Raw genomic sequence first — 15,981 nt, 5'->3', positions numbered from 1 at the left:
GGTCCCAACTCGTTCTGGAACACAAGTCTTCAATACCAAAGCTGGGATGTTGTCAGGGCCCATAGTCTTTGTTGTATCTAGTATCTTCAGCCATTACTAGATATCACGTGGTGAATCGAATTGGCTGAAGACTGGCATCTGTGTTGGTGAAGACCTCAGGAGGAGGCCAAGATAGACCATTCAATAGGTACTTTTGGCTGAAGATGGTTGCAAATACTTCAGTCTTGTCTTTTGTACTGATGTGCTGGGCTCTGCCATCATTGAAGATGGGGTGTTTGTGGAGCCTCCTCCTCCGACTAATTGTTTAATTGTCCACCACAATTGACGACTGGAAGTGGCAGAACTGCAGAGCTTTGATTTGATCCATTGGTTGTGGGATCGCTTACTTCTGTATATAGCAAGCTGCTTTCACTGTTTAGCATGCACGTAGTTCTGTGTTGTTGCTTCACCAGGTTGGCACCTCATTTTAGATATGCCTGGTGCTGCTCCTGGCATGCTATCCTATAATCCTCATTGAACTAGGATTGGTCCCCTGGCTTGATTGTTATGGTCGAGTGAAGGACATGCTGGGCCATGCGGTTACAGATTGTGTTTGAATACAATTCTGCTGCTGCTAATGGCCCACAGCGCCTCATGGATGCCCATTTTTGAGTTGCAAGATCTGTTCCGTATGTATCTCATCTAGCACGGTGGATGTTCCACACAACACGATATCCTCACTGTGAAGATGGGACTTCGTCTACGCAAGGACTTTGCGGTGATCACTCTTACCAATACTGCCATGGACAGATGCATCTGCGACAGGTAGATAGGTGAGGGTGAGGTCAAGTAGGTTTTTCCCTCTTGTTGGTTTCCTCAACACCTGCGCCAGGCCCAGTCTGGCAAATATGTCTTTCAGGACTTGGCTGGCTTAGTCAGTAGTGGTGCTACCGAGCCACTCTTGGTGATGGACATTGAAGCTCCCACCTGGGATACATTCTGTGCCCTTGCTACCGTCAGTGCTTCTTCCACGTGGTGTTCAAACTGGAGGAACATTGACTCATCAACTGAGGGAGGATGGGAGGTGGAAATCAGCAGATTTCCTCGCCCATATTTGACCTGATGCCATTGGATTTCATGGAGTCAGGAGTCAATGTTGAGGACTCAGGGCCACTCCCTCTCAATTGTATATCACTGTGCTGCCATCTCTGATGGGTCTGTTCTGACGATGGAACAGGACATACGTAGGGATGGTGAATGAGGAGTCTAGGACACTGGCTGTGAGGTATAATTTGGTGAGCATGACTATGTTAGGCTGTTGCTTGACTAGTCTGTGGGACAGCTCTTCCAATTTTGGCACAAGTCCTCAGATGTTAGCGAGCAGGACTTTGCAGGGTTAAGTGGGCAGGGTGTGCATTTGTTATTTCCAGTGCCTAAGTCCATGTTGGGTGGTCTGTCGGTTTTATTCTTCTTTAACTTTTCTGTAGCAGTTTGATACAACAGAGTGACTTGCTAGGTTATTTCAGAGGGCATTTCAGAGTCAATCACATTGCCATCGGTCTGGAATCACATGTAGGCCAAACCCAGTCAGGACAGCAAATTTCTTTCTCTGAAAGGCAATATTTCATTAAGTGCAGCATAATACTGCAGTGCAGTTAACTTAAAATAAAAGCTTTCTATCCAATTGTTTACTTCTTTTTCTTCCATCCTTTCTTGTCAAGGTACGGATTCATGCTGTGGTATGATTCCACAACTCCTCATTCCAGAGGCCACTCTTGGTGTGCGAGTCTGGACAGTGAAAGCTTGCACTCTACTTAATTGTGGGATACATCACAATCAAGCCCGATTCTGTCCTCACCAGGTATTTCAGAATTTTACAGCATGAGTCACTGAGTAGTGAGGAGGAGCAGGAATCCTTCTCTAATTTCCTCCTTCTATAATCAAACGATGCTGCGATTGATTCTTCCCTGGCTGTATTAACTAATTTAGCATCATTCAAGAACCAGACCTGGATCTCCTTCTCTGCACCATGCCAAGCAAGAAAATTAAAAACAAAAAAAAAACATCAAATCAAAGAGATGGGCTGCCAGGCTGATTCCCTGATCAGGCACTCTTTGCGAGGACTGGAACTTGCAAGAACTGCGGGCTGGGAACTGGTGGGTCCACAGCTCTGATGATCACACCCTGTAAATGCCAGTCTTTACTGGAAATGTGTGATCAGAGAAACAGATGGATAGCTTTAATTTTCAATGCTGACCGAAAATAGACCTACAAGGAGATGGTACATAAAGGTCAATTCACCAAGGCTGTGTTTCCATTGTGGTGGCTCACTTGATGCCCAATTCACAGTACTCACAATTGTCCAGCCTTTAATTAATAGCACTGTTTCTTGGGTAGACCATCCCCTGTGCCCAATTCTCTGGGATGCAGACAGATGATTTTACATATTACATGGATGCAGTGTAACAAGAAGTTCAAATAATTCACAGAATTGGTAAAGGTCTGTAAATGTATCTTCAAATGACATATCCCACCAACTACACCACTAGCCTCATGCACTGCTCAAATCTCACCCCCATCACTCACCGACCAACAATCTCTATCAGTCACAACTTATACATCAAATACATAGCTTCACCTCACCCTCATACACTTAGCACTGCTGCAAGGCCCGCACCCACATCTCACAGCTTGCACACACTGCCAAAGGGGGTAGGCGGTGGCATACTGATATTGTCACTGGACTAGTAACCCAGAGACCCAGGGTATTTCTCTGGGGACATGGGTTCGAATCTCACCACAGCAGAAGGTGGAATTTGAATTTAATTAATAAATCTGGAATTAAAAGCTAGTCTAATGATGGCCATGAAACCATTGTCGATTGTTGTAAAAACCCATCTGGTTCACTAATGTCCTTGAGGGAAGAAAATCTGCTGTCCTTACCTGGTCTGGCCGACATGTGACTCCAGACCCACAGCAATGTGGTTAATTCTTACATGCCCTCTGAAATGGCCTAGCAAGCCACTCAGTTGTACCAAAGCTCTATGAGTTCAATAAAAAGGTATGAAACCGGACGGACCACTCGGCATCGACCTAGGCACCGGAAACGGCAACAGCAAACCCAGCCCTGTCGACCCTGCAGAGTCCTCCTTACTAACATCTGGGGGCTTGTGCCAAAGTTGGGAGAGCTGTCCCACAGACTAGTCAAGCAACAGCCTGACATAGTCATACTCACGGAATCATACCTTACAGACAATGTCCCAGACACTGCCATCACCATCCCCGGGTATGTCTTGTCCCACCGGCAGGACAGACCCAGCAGAGGTGGTGGCACAGTGGTATATAGTAGGGAGGGAGTTGCCCTGGGAGTGCTCAACATCGACTCTGGACCCTATGAAGTCTCTTGGCATCAGGTCAAACATGGGCAAGGTAACCTCCTACTGATTACCACCTACTGCCCTCCCTCAGCTGATGACTCAGTACTCCTCCATGTTGAACACCACTTGGAGGAAGCACTGAGGGTGGCAAGGGCACAAAATGTACTCTGGGTGGGGGACTTCAATGTCCATCACCAAGAGTGGCTCGGTAGCACCACTACTGGCCGAGTCCTAAAGGACACAGCTGCGAGACTGGGTTGGCGGCAGGTGGTGGGGGAACCAACACGAAGGAAAAACAGACTTGATCTCGTCCTCACCAATCTGCCTGCCGCAGATGCTTCTGTCCATGACAGTATTGGTAGGAGTGACCACCACACAGTCCTTGTGGAGACCAAGTCCCACCTTCACATTGAGGATACCGTCCACGTGTTGTGTGGCACTATCACCGTGCTAAATGGGATAGATTTCAAACAGATCTAGCAATGCAAAACTGGGCATCCATGAGGCGCTGTGGGCCATCAGCAGCAGCAGAATTGTACTCAACCACAATCTGTAACCTCATGGCCCGGCATATCCCCCACTCTACCATTACCATCAAGCCAGGAGACCAACCCTGGTTCAATGAAGAGTGCAGGAGGGCATGCCAGGAGCAGCACCAGGCATACCTCAAAATGAGGTGTCAACCTGGTGAAGCTACAACACAGGACTACTTGCATGCCAAACTGAGTAAGCAGCATGCAATAGACAGAGCTAAGCGATCCCAAAACCAACGGATCAGATCTAAGCTCTGCAGTCCTGCCACATCCAGCCATGAATGGTGGTAGACAATTAAACAACTAACTGGAGGAGGTGATCCACAAATATCCCCATCCTCAATGATGGGGGAGCCCAGCACATCAGTGCGAAAGATAAGGCTGAAGCATTTGCAACAATCTTCAGCCAGAAGTGTCGAGTTGATGATCCATCTCGGTCTCCTCCTGAAGTCCCCAGCCAGACTTCAGCCAATTCAATTCACTCCGCGTGATATCAAGAAACGACTGAAGGCACTGGATACTGCAAAAGCTATGGGCCCTGACAATATTCTGGCAATAGTACTGAAGACCTGTGCTCCAGAACTTGATGCGCCCCTAGCCAAGCTGTTCCAGTACAGCTACAACATGGGCATCTACCCTGCAATGTGGAAAATTGCCCAGGTATGTCCTGTACACAAAAAGCAGGACAAGTCCAACCCAGCCAATTACCGCCCCATCAGCCTACTCTCAATCATCAGTAAAGTGATGGAACGTGTCATCAACAGTGCCGTCAAGCAGCACTTGCTTAGCAACAAACTGCTCAGTGACGCTCACTTTGGGTTCCGCCAGGGCCACTCAGCTCCTGACCTCATTACTGCCTTGGTTCAAACATGGACAAAAGAGCTGAACTCAAGAGGTGAGGTGAGAGTGATTGCCCTTGACATCAAGGCAGCATTTGACCGAGTATGGCATCAAGGAACCCTAGCAAAACTGAGGTCAATGGGAATCAAGGGGAAAACCCTCCGCTGGCTGGAGTCATAACTAGCACAAAGGAAGATGGTTGTGGTTGTTGGAGGTCAATCATCTGAGCTCCAGGACATCACTGCAGGAGTTCCTCAGGGTCGTGTCCTCGGCCCAACCATCTTCAGCTGCTTCATTAATGACCTTCCTCCAATCATAAGGTCAGAAGTGGGGATGTTTGCTGATGATTGCACAGTGTTCAGCACCATTCGTGACTCCTCAGATACTGAAGCAGTCCGTGGAGAAATGCAGCAAGACCTGGACAATATCCAGGCTTGGGCTGACAAGTGGCAAGTAACATTTGCGCAACACAAGTGCCAGGCAATGACCATCTCCAACAAGAGAGAATCTAACCATCTCCCCTTGACATTCAACAGCATTACCATCGCTGAATCCCCCACTATCAACATCCTAGGGGCTACCATTGACCAGAAACTGAACTGGAATAGCCATATAAATACCGTGGCTACAAGAGCAGGTCAGAGGCTAGGAATCCTGAGGCGAGTAACTCACCTCCTGACTCCCCAAAGCCTGATCACCATCTACAAGGCACAAGTCAGGAGTGTGATGGAATACTCTCCACTTGCCTGGATGGGTGCAGCTCCAACAACACTCAAGAAGCTCGACACCATCCAGGACAAAACAGCCCGCTTGATTGGCACCCCATCTACAAACATTCACTCCCTCCACCACCGATGCACAGTGGCAGCAGTGTGTACCATCTACAAGATGCACTGCAGCAATGCACCAAGGCTCCTTCGACAGCACCTTCCAAACCCGCGACCTCTACCAACTAGAAGGACAAGGGCAGCAAATACATGGGACACCACCACCTGCAAGTTCCCCTCCAAGTTACACACCATCCTGACTTGGAACTATATCGCCGTTCCTTCACTGTTGCTGGGTCAAAATCCTGGAACTCCCTTCCTAACAGCACTGTGGGTGTACCTACCCCACATGGACTGCAGCGGTTTAAGAAGGCAGCTCACCACCACCTTCTCAAGGGCAATTAGGGATGGGCAATAAATGCTGGCCTACATCCCAAGAATGAATTAAAAAAAAGCTATTCAACTGAACAGCTACATCATCCAAACACAGTGCCACATTCACTGATACACTTCATTTTTCTTGCAGGATAAGTTGGCGCAGACACAATCAGAGGCAGCAGCACAGCATCTAACCAGCTGGGGGAAGACATGGCTGCATGCCCTTACACCCAAGGTGTCTTAATTGAAGGGTTAGTTACGACGGGTCACAAGTTTAAGGTGAGGGGCGGGAGGTTTAAGGGGGATTTGAGGAAGAACTTTTTTATCCAGAGGGTGGTGACAGTCTGGAATACCCTGCCTGGGAGAGTGGTAGAGGCGGGTTGCCTCACATCTTTTAAAAAGTACCTGGATGAGCACTTGGCATGTCATCACATTCAAGGCTATGGACCAAGTGCTGGAAAATGGGATTAGGTAGATAGGTCAGGTGTCTTTAATGCATCGGTGCAGACTCGATGGGCCAAAGGGCCTCTTCTGCACTGTATTATTCTGTGATTCTGTCAAGGAGGAGAACATAAGAAATAGAAGCAGGAGTTGGCCATACGGCCTGCCGAACTGCTTCTGAATGAGGCCGCGGTCAGCAGTGGGCCTGAAATCATTGAAAATGATTCAATGCTCATACTTAATCCTCCTTCTCACATTAGACTTCCCTCTCAAATAGGAAATCTCTTCTGATTTACAAGCTGTAAATGGTGAAAGCATGCACCTCTTGCTTTCTCCCCTCTTCTCTCACAACAATTCTATCCCGGTGCCTTTCTCCTTTCAGGTACCTAAGAATTGCAACCTGACCAGGCAGTGGTGAAAGAGAAAGAGGTGGAAGAGCAGGAAGACAATGATGATGAAGAAACACCAACACTGGCTCTCACACCCGCAGCCAGATACTGACACTGCACGTGCTTTACAGGGTAGCTTAGAGGCAGGATCTCCATGTGGTGAGACATTGGGCCTAAGTGGGCTGCAGTTGGGGCAGGTGACAAAGGCAGCATAGGTGCCAGCTCTCCAGAGAGCAAGGTTGCACAGGAGATCTGCTGCAGAGGACTCAGATCAAAACTTCAAGGGGACAGCATATAGAAGAAGCCTGATACGGATACACACTGAAATCTTAGTGATTTGGCAGGGTTACGTTGCATCTCAGAAATGACATGCAACACCTGCAAAGCAACATGTGAATAGTTGATGGGGCCCTGTACAATGGGGAAACCTGCAATCCTCGTGAAGCCGCATGCTCACTCTACGTGCTTCTGTCTGGCAAGAGAGAGAATGAAATGTATTCATCTCTCTTGGAATACAGAGTCTCAATGACCTCCCTTAAACATCAGTGGATGGCAAACTGGGAGATGTTTCAAATATTTCCTACTCTAGCCTGGAAGGAGCCTGATGCATAGATGTTCATGGCCATGGTCACCTTTGCAACCACTGGCAATGCTGTACTTTTTCTGCTCTAAGGATGCAGTTGTGGCTGCAGCAGGTGGCATATTTCAGTGAGGACCTCCAGAGTGAAATGGCGACATCTGACACACTGATCCTTGCTAAGGTTCAGGCAGGAGAATTGTTCCCTGTACATATGGCCTACTGCTGAGAGCCCTCCCCTTCCTCCTCCCTCTTCTAGCAGCTTGTCCTGCTCTTTGTCACCGAGGCATAGAATATAAGAGCGGGGAGGTTAAGATAGAGCTGTATAAAACGCTAGTTAGGCCACAGCTGGAGTACTGTGTACAGTTCTGGTCGCTACACTATAGGAAGGATGTGATTGCACTGGAGAGGGTGCAGAGGAGATTCACCAGTATGTTACGTTTCAGCTATGAAGAGAGATTGGATAGGCTAGGGTTGTTTTCCTTACAGCAGAGAAGGCTGAGGGGGGACCTGATTGAGATATACAAAATTATGAGCATAGATAGGGTAGATAGGAAGAAACTTTTTACCTTAGCGGAGGTGTCAATAGCCAGGGGGCTTAGATTTAAGGTAAGGGGCAGGAGGTTTAGAGGGGATTTGAGGAAAAACGTTTTCACCCAGAGGGTGGTTGGAATCTGGAACACACTGCCTGAAGGGGTGGTAAAGGCAGGAACCCTCACAACATTTAAGAAGTATTTAGATGAGCACTTGAAATGCCATAGCATACAAGGCTACGGGCCAAGTGCTGGAAAATGGCATTAGAGTAGATAGGCTTGAAGGCTGGCACGGACACAGTGGGCCGAAGGGCCTGTTTCTGTGCTGTATAACTCTGTGACTCTATGGCCAAAATTTTATGCCACCCCAGCGAGATGGATGGTGGCTGGTGGGGGAGGTGTAAAATGGAGCGTATGGCTCTGGGAGGCCTTCCTGACCCGCTCCCGCCTCCACCCCACTTTACATGGGCCACAGGGGAGGAGGGGGAGAAATGGGCCGCCCGCCCCAGCCCAATTGAGGCCCTTAAGTGGCCACTTAGCGGCCAGTTTAGGGCCTTCGCCCGCCTCCACGGTTATTTTATCCGTGGCAAACGGGCGTCTGGTAGACCTGAAAGGCTGCCCGGTGATACCGGGCAGCCTTCCAGTGCACTGGTGGGGTGGGGCTGACAATCAGGCACAGGGTGCCCGACTGAGAACTGTCCCCGCTTCCCCAAACAACCCGAGATGCCCCCTTCCCCCCAAACAACCACCCTTGTCTCGCCGGGCAGTGACTGATCTGAGTGCATGGGCAATGGTGATGGAAAGTTGGGAGTCTCCCAGCTACCTAGTGGAATTAGTTATCACACAGCCACATGGCACACAAAGCTCACTGATGATAACTTGATATCAGCAGCCACTAAAGTATTCTGATCTGCACAATGTTGACTTTGAAATCTTTCACCTTGTCAGTTCTAATTCATGTCCTTCATCTCCCATAGGTCCTTCAAGTTTCACTCAGGAGCTGGTACAGGAGGAGGAAGACTCCTCACAGCAGGTCATGCACCCTGAGGAACCCCGTCAAATGACTCATGCACACCCTACACCAGCCTTCAGATGCACACACCTCGGTGGACCCTCCAAGACAGGTAGTTGAGTTCTGACATGGTGAGCTACACATTACAAGTGAGCGGGAACAGGTATTGGAGACAGGGATGACAGTGAAGATTCCCCATCAGGGACTGTAGAACACTCCATGCTCTGCTCAGTTGGTGCTGAGACTTGGGGATCATCGACAATGAGGATAATTCTCGAGCAGCAGCAGAAAATGTTTGAGGTTCTGTCAGCATTTCCAGAGACACTGCACATGACTGGAGAGAGATCAGAGGAGTCAGTCTCCATGATATCTCAGGACTTTATGCTGATGTCTATCTCCACAGAAAGAGCAACCACCTGCATGGAACATCAGACACAGCAGGCAACCAAGTGCACACTGGCTCTGACCAATGGCCTGCACATTCTGTCTGCCAATTTAAATAGGATGGAGGAAAGCCTCGCCTTGGCTGTTCAGCACCTCACTGTAGTGTTCTCCAGTTGTTGGCTAGCTGAGAAGTGCAAGTGGGCCAAGAGAGGGAAGATGGAGAAAGGGGACATGGAAATGGGGACTCTGCTCAAAGTGCTCCCACTCCTTCCCCCTTGCCCCCTCCTCAGTCAGAATCCCACATGCTGCCTCCTATCCAGATGGTTGAATCCGCCCCTGCACAAGTGCAGGTGGGACAGTCTTTGGTGGGGCTGTCAAGTGCTACAAAATCTAGAGAATGTCAGCCATGAGCACCTGAGCAGTCAGGGGAAAGAGCAGCCTCCTTCTGGCTCTGCTGAAGACACAGGGGTAGCATTACATAGAAGGAATAGGAAAAGGAAGAGAAAGATTTTGTAGTTTCACAAGTGAAATCAATTGGGTGTTTGAAAGTTTGCTAAATTGTCACTTTGATTGTCAATATTTATGCATAATAAAACTAATTTTGAAGCACCATTGTCCAGTCATTCCCAATGTTGCCTGTTGCCTGCCAAGTGGCCTTCAGTCTTGAGGAAAATGGTAATGACAAGAATAGAAGACAAACAATGGATGTCAGTGAGAGGGATGGATTGTGGAACTGCTTCATGCTGGGGGCTGGGCATGGGCACAGCAGGTATGGAATTCGTCTGCTAGGTGGTTACACTACCTCAGATCAGCTGAAGTGTGCCTGGATGAGTCTGTCCTGTGCATCCCTGGCAGCTAAGTGAGAGGCTGCAGGTACCCTGGCTCAATTGGGCTCCTCCTCCTCCTGCTTCTCTGTGGATACACAGCAGTCTTCACCTTCCCCCTCCTGCAGCTCCAGTCCTCTCTGCTGCACTATGTTGTGCAAGGCACAGCACACAACTATCATTCTCGACACCCTTGCTGGTACATACTGAAGAATGCCCTCACATCTGTCCAAGCACTGGAATCACATCTTCGCATTCCAATGGCCTGCTGAATGACTACTCATGTGTTCAAGTGGTTACTGTGCATCCATGGTAGTGCTCCTCACAGGTGTCAGCAGCCACGTCTGTAGAGGGTAGCATTGTCTCCAAGGCGCTACATTCCTTGGAGGTGCGAATATCTGTGGGACACTTGACTGATGCAGAATTAAATCATCATTGCAGTTTCCTGGGTATTTTGCATGGGCATGCTTGATGATCTTTCGGTGGTTACATGCCAGCTGAACATTAATGGAGTGGAATCTGTTTTGATTGATGAATACTGCTGGGTGATCTGAGGGCGCTTTGATTGCCACATGTGTGCAATGTATGACTCCCCGGACCTGTGGGAATCCAGCCAGAGCAGCAAATCTGAGGGGCCTCTCATTCTGACTGGCCTCATTAGTCGCAAAGTCAACATAAGTGGTGGCCCTGGCAAACATGGTCTCTGTTACCTGGGAGCTGCACTTGTGTACAACAGATTGTGAGATTCTACAGAAGTCACAGAATCATAGAATGGCTACAGCACAGAAGGAGACCATTCGGCCTTTCGTGTCCATGCCAGTTCTCTGCAAGAGCAACTCACCTGGTCCCACTCCCCTGCCTTTTACCTGTAGCCCTGCAACTTTTTTCTCTTCAGGTAATTGTCTTTTGAAAGCCACGATTGAATTTGCCTCCACCACGCTCTGTCTTCAGGAGATCGCTGGAAGGAGCCTGAGGCAAATAAATTAAGGTTTGTGGAGATTTTGACGTTCACTGGCAATGCATGCCAACCTGGCAGGTTTTCTTCCAAGGAGGCTGCAAATGTCAGTAACAATCTGACATGAGAGTGTGAGCCTCCTGAGGCACTGGTGTTCAGTCATGTCCAGAAAGCTAATCCTGCCTGTATACCCTGTGCTGCAAGTATCATATCCTGTGAGCAGCAGCTCTGTGCTCATTCCCACAGGTGAGCAGCAGGTGGCTGAGGAGAAGGCTGATGCTGTTCCTGTGGGTGATTTTGGTGTTGCTGCTGCTCCTCCTGTTCCTCTCCAGAGGTTCAAGGTAGAGCTGCATAAATTGCTTCCATACCGCTGAGAAGGCTGAGAGCTGGGAAGTACAAGTCAAAGGCCTTAAACTGCTGGGAAGCAGAAATGACCTCCAAAGTCTTGGAAATCACCTCCAAAGAACTGAAAGTACAGTCACAGCACAAGTCCTGTGAGCAAAAGCCTTTTATCTAGGAAAAGAAGCAGCTGTCATATCTTAGTATTTAAAGGATTTCCAGCTTGACAATTGCTCAGTGCCATGAATCCCTGCTGGTCCTCTCATTTTGTTTCACCTGGCAAATCCCAGGAGGCTGGGAGACCTGCACTTTGGCAGTGAAATCCAGAATCTATAGTTAAAGATGCAATCAATTGGTTTTTAATAGCAGATCCCCCTGTCCCACAGGGGTTTCCTGCACGCTCACAAATACACCCAGATAAACGTGGAAGTCAGCAGGTTCCTGCCGGCTTCCCAACGCGACGTCAATTTTGGATGTTTTTACACCCCTCTGACACCCGCCCATCCTGGCAGTTTAAGGTTCCCCCTATTTCCCAAGTAATATTTGACCTCCTTATTTTGCTAACAAAATGTAATACCTCAGACTTAACTATATTGAAATTCATTTGCCAATTATATGACCATTCTGCAAGTTTATTAATGTCTTCTTGTAATTTGTCACACTCCTCCTCAATATTGACTATTCTCATCATTTGCTTTCATCTGCAAATTTATAAATTGTGCATAGAATTGACACGCCAAATCTTCAAAGAAAGGATTTCTAATTAAAAGGACCCTGACAGGAGTCAGAATGGCTCACCTGCACATTGATTCCTGAGGCTGCAGCAACCACAGGAACAGAGAGGAGACCTGGGAAGGCTGCCCTCCAGCTCGGTCACTCTTACCTGGAGGTCCTGCTACAGGATCTGAGGGGCTGCAGTGAGATGAGCTTTCCCAAGGACGGGAGGAAGAGGCCAACCTCCAACCAAGCAGGCGTGGACGGAAGTGGCCGAGGAAGTCAGCAGCAGGGCAGCACAGTTAGGGCGGCACAGTGGCGCAGTGGTTAGCACCGCAGCCTCACAGCTCCAAGGACCCGGGTTCAACTCTGGGTACTGCTTGTGCGGAGTTTGCAAGTTCTCCCTGTGACCGCGTGGGTTTCTGCCGGGTGCTCCGGTTTCCTCCCACAGCCAAAGACTTGCAGGTTGATAGGTAAATTGGCCATTGTAAATTTCCCCTAGTGTAGGTAGGTGGTAGGCAAATGGTGGGAATGTGGTAGGGAATATGGGATTAATGGAGGATTTGTATAAATGGGTGGTTGTTGGTCGCCACAGACTCGGTGGGCCGAAGGGCCTGTTTCAGTGTTGTATCTCTCTATGACTCTAGGGGTATGGACCCTCCAAACTGCAGACAGTGCACCAAGAGGATCCAGGACTTCAGAAGGGCAGATAAGGTGAGTGGCACAACACATTCAGGAGCCAAGCCCCACACTCTGACTTTCCTAGCATTCTCTTGCATTGCACTCCTCAGAACAATGCAGCTTCACTCATTCCTCTCTCTCTAGGCACCTCACATCCCCAACTGAACAGCCAACACTCAAATTCACCCTCATCTTCGTGCCATCTCACACTTATGCCTCACAGTCACCTTCCACAAATGTTGTCCTTCCCTCCACTTCACACAAGCCATTTCTAGAACTCATAACTCCCTACTTTCTCTTCGTGCAGGAGAAGACAGCACACAACTTTAGGGAGAGACAGAGATACGGGGTGGGGGGTTGCGAGGAGGGAGTAGCCCTCCAGTGACAGGCATTTTGACGGCCACTGGCAATGCATGCCCACCTGGTCCACTGGGAAGGAGATCTCTGTTCAGGAGGCTGCAAATGTCAGCAATGACTTGCCATGAAAGTCTGAGCTACATCATGGCTACCCGACCAGACCCGACGACGTATGTCGGGATCGGGTCTCTCTTCCGGGTCTGGCATTCAGGCTCGGGTCGGGTCGGGTCAGACACAATGCTGCCATTTTGTCAAGGAGGGAAAAGCTTCCAGATTTGAACAGCCAGGATGTCAAGGCGGGAAACATGCATCCGGACTCCGCACTAGTCTGCATCAACGATTCCATCTAAGGTAGAGCACAACCTCTTTAATATAATCAACTTCATTCCAGTGGTTGGGTCAGGTCGGGTGCGGGAAAATATCAAAGGACTCGGGCCGGGTTGCATTTCAACTGCAGTCCCGAGGGGGCCTTTATCCTGAGCCTCCTGAGGCACTGGTGCTCACACATGTTGAAAGAGCTGATCCTCTGCCTGTAGACCCTGTATTAGGGGTCTCACCTCCTTTGAGCTGGAACACAGTGCCCATTCCCTTTGCTCTATGGAGAGGCATGTGGCTGAGGAGAAGGCAGCTGGTGCTGCTGCTGGTGTCGCTTCTGCTGCTGCTGCTGCTGTTGATATTACTGCTCTTCTTGTTCTTCATCAAAAGTGTGAAGCATATAAACAAAATCTAGGGGAAAAAAGCAATTGAAGTGCCTATTGAGCAACTGTGTAAACTGACAAGCTTAAGTGCTGCAAGCAAGATAAACACAGAGCACTGTTAAATACATGCTCTTCTCAATCCAAGCAGCTCATCTAAATAACAGGGAGTTTCTTAAAGGAGAAACAGTGCAAAGTCATAGAACAAGTCTTAAAGCAAGTTTTAAGCAAAAGAACAGCAGGAAGATGGATATCAAATTTCCCAGCATGAACTGGAAGACCATGGATATCCTATCCAAGTTCCAATTTTTCAATTAAAGAGTGCAGTTATGCTTCACAGACCAAGTAATTGCAGAAACAAATCAACAGGCTGTAAAAATACTAATAGCAGTTGAAAATGAGGGATCACGCAGAATCAATACCTCTGGCTTATCTGAAGAGGACCAGAAAGATCCCACAAAGATATGGAAAGTGCTATTAGATCAGCTCTGACTAAGAGTGAATTTTACAATTCACCGCCTAGAATTGATGTCCTACAGGCAACAGCCATAGGAATCAATAGATCAGTTCATCAGCAGAGGCCACTGCAAGGGCAACGAATGCAATTTTTCAGAAACTGAGCTGTCGGACTGAATAATGGAGCTGGTGATTGTCTGCACACCTATTGAAGCGTTTCAAAAAGACCTCTTGGGGAAAATGAAAGGTCACAGCATCGATGCACTGCTAGAAGATGGCCGGAAATATGACGCCATTGTAGCTGGACAACAGCATTTGCAAGCACTAGATGTAGCAAACAGTATCGGCAAGATAACCAGGTGGAAAAGAGCAAGAAAGCTGTGTGGTAAGTGCGGTTTATCCCACTCACCGCAAGGTGTGCAGTGCAAAAGGACACTGGGCCCACCTATGCAGGAATACTGGCTCCAAAGACGCAGCCAGAAGTCAGAGTAGGACAAAAACAAACAGACGAAAGACGCAGCAACAGAGCAACAGCAGTAAGGAATGCGTAGAGACCTGCATAAACACAAGTCGGTACACGGGGTCCACAGTGAAACAGACCTGAGATAAGACTGAGAGAGAAGCAATTCCCAGCCAAAAGACGAACAGGCACTTCACATTGCCAACCTGACACATCATGTTGATGAAGTCAAACAACTGGAAGCTTTTGCTACTATTAACAGCATGTGCCAAGAGAAAGTTGGCAAACACATACTCAGGGTTAAGACTGACACCAGAGATAGTGTAAATATCCAACCAGTCCAAATCCTGAAGGATATGTACTGGAGTTGTTGGAAATCAATGATACAATCGACAACTGCCAAGTTACCTGCATACAACAGGTCACCCATCCCTTGCAGTGGCACACTGACACTGCAATGCAGCTATGGCAACTTGGCATGGAAACCACAAATATTCTACCTGGTAGACACAAGCAGACCAGCAGTGGCAGGACTACCAGCTTGCAAGGACCTCAACATCGTGACCATCCACGAGGTCACCAAGGTACCCGATACAGCAGAACAGACCAAGGGTACCTGCACTGAGTCAGTCCACGACCTATAACAAATGTAACCGGACATTCGATGCCACAGATTTCAAAGGCGATGCCGTACTGCACCTCAGAGAGGATGCAATTCCATCAATCGACCCTCCCAGAAAGTGCAATGTGCACATACAAGAAAAGCTTATGCGCGAGTTAGATGACATGGAATGCAATGGCATCATCCGTCATGTGCATCATCACGCAGACTGGTGCAGCTCAATCATGTGTGTCCTGAAGAAGGATGGAGCAATCAGGGTATGTCTAGATCCAAGGTGTCTAAACCTCTCCTTAAAGAGATGCCCCACAAGATTCCAACATTCGAGGAATTGAATCCCAAGTTCACAGGAGCCAAATTCTTCTCCAAGTTGGATGCTAAACATGGATATTGGTCGGTACACCTAGCTAAGGAATCTCAGGAAGTCACCACCTTCAGAACAACATTTGGAAGATATTGCTTCCAAAGACTACCCTTCGGCCTATCTGTCAGTCAAGATCTGTTTCAGCAGCATATGGACAGAATTATAGACAATGTGCCTGGCTGCATATGCATTGCCGATGACATTGCAGTAATGGGCATAACTAAAGAAGAACATGATCGAAATCTCCATTCACTGATGGCAGTAGCTCGTTACGAACGGCTCATTTTTAACAGCAAGAAGTGCCAGG

Source organism: Heterodontus francisci, chromosome 1, assembly GCF_036365525.1.
Source record: "Heterodontus francisci isolate sHetFra1 chromosome 1, sHetFra1.hap1, whole genome shotgun sequence".
NCBI classification, from domain to species: domain Eukaryota; kingdom Metazoa; phylum Chordata; class Chondrichthyes; order Heterodontiformes; family Heterodontidae; genus Heterodontus; species Heterodontus francisci.
Note: the sequence above shows the minus strand (reverse complement) of the source record.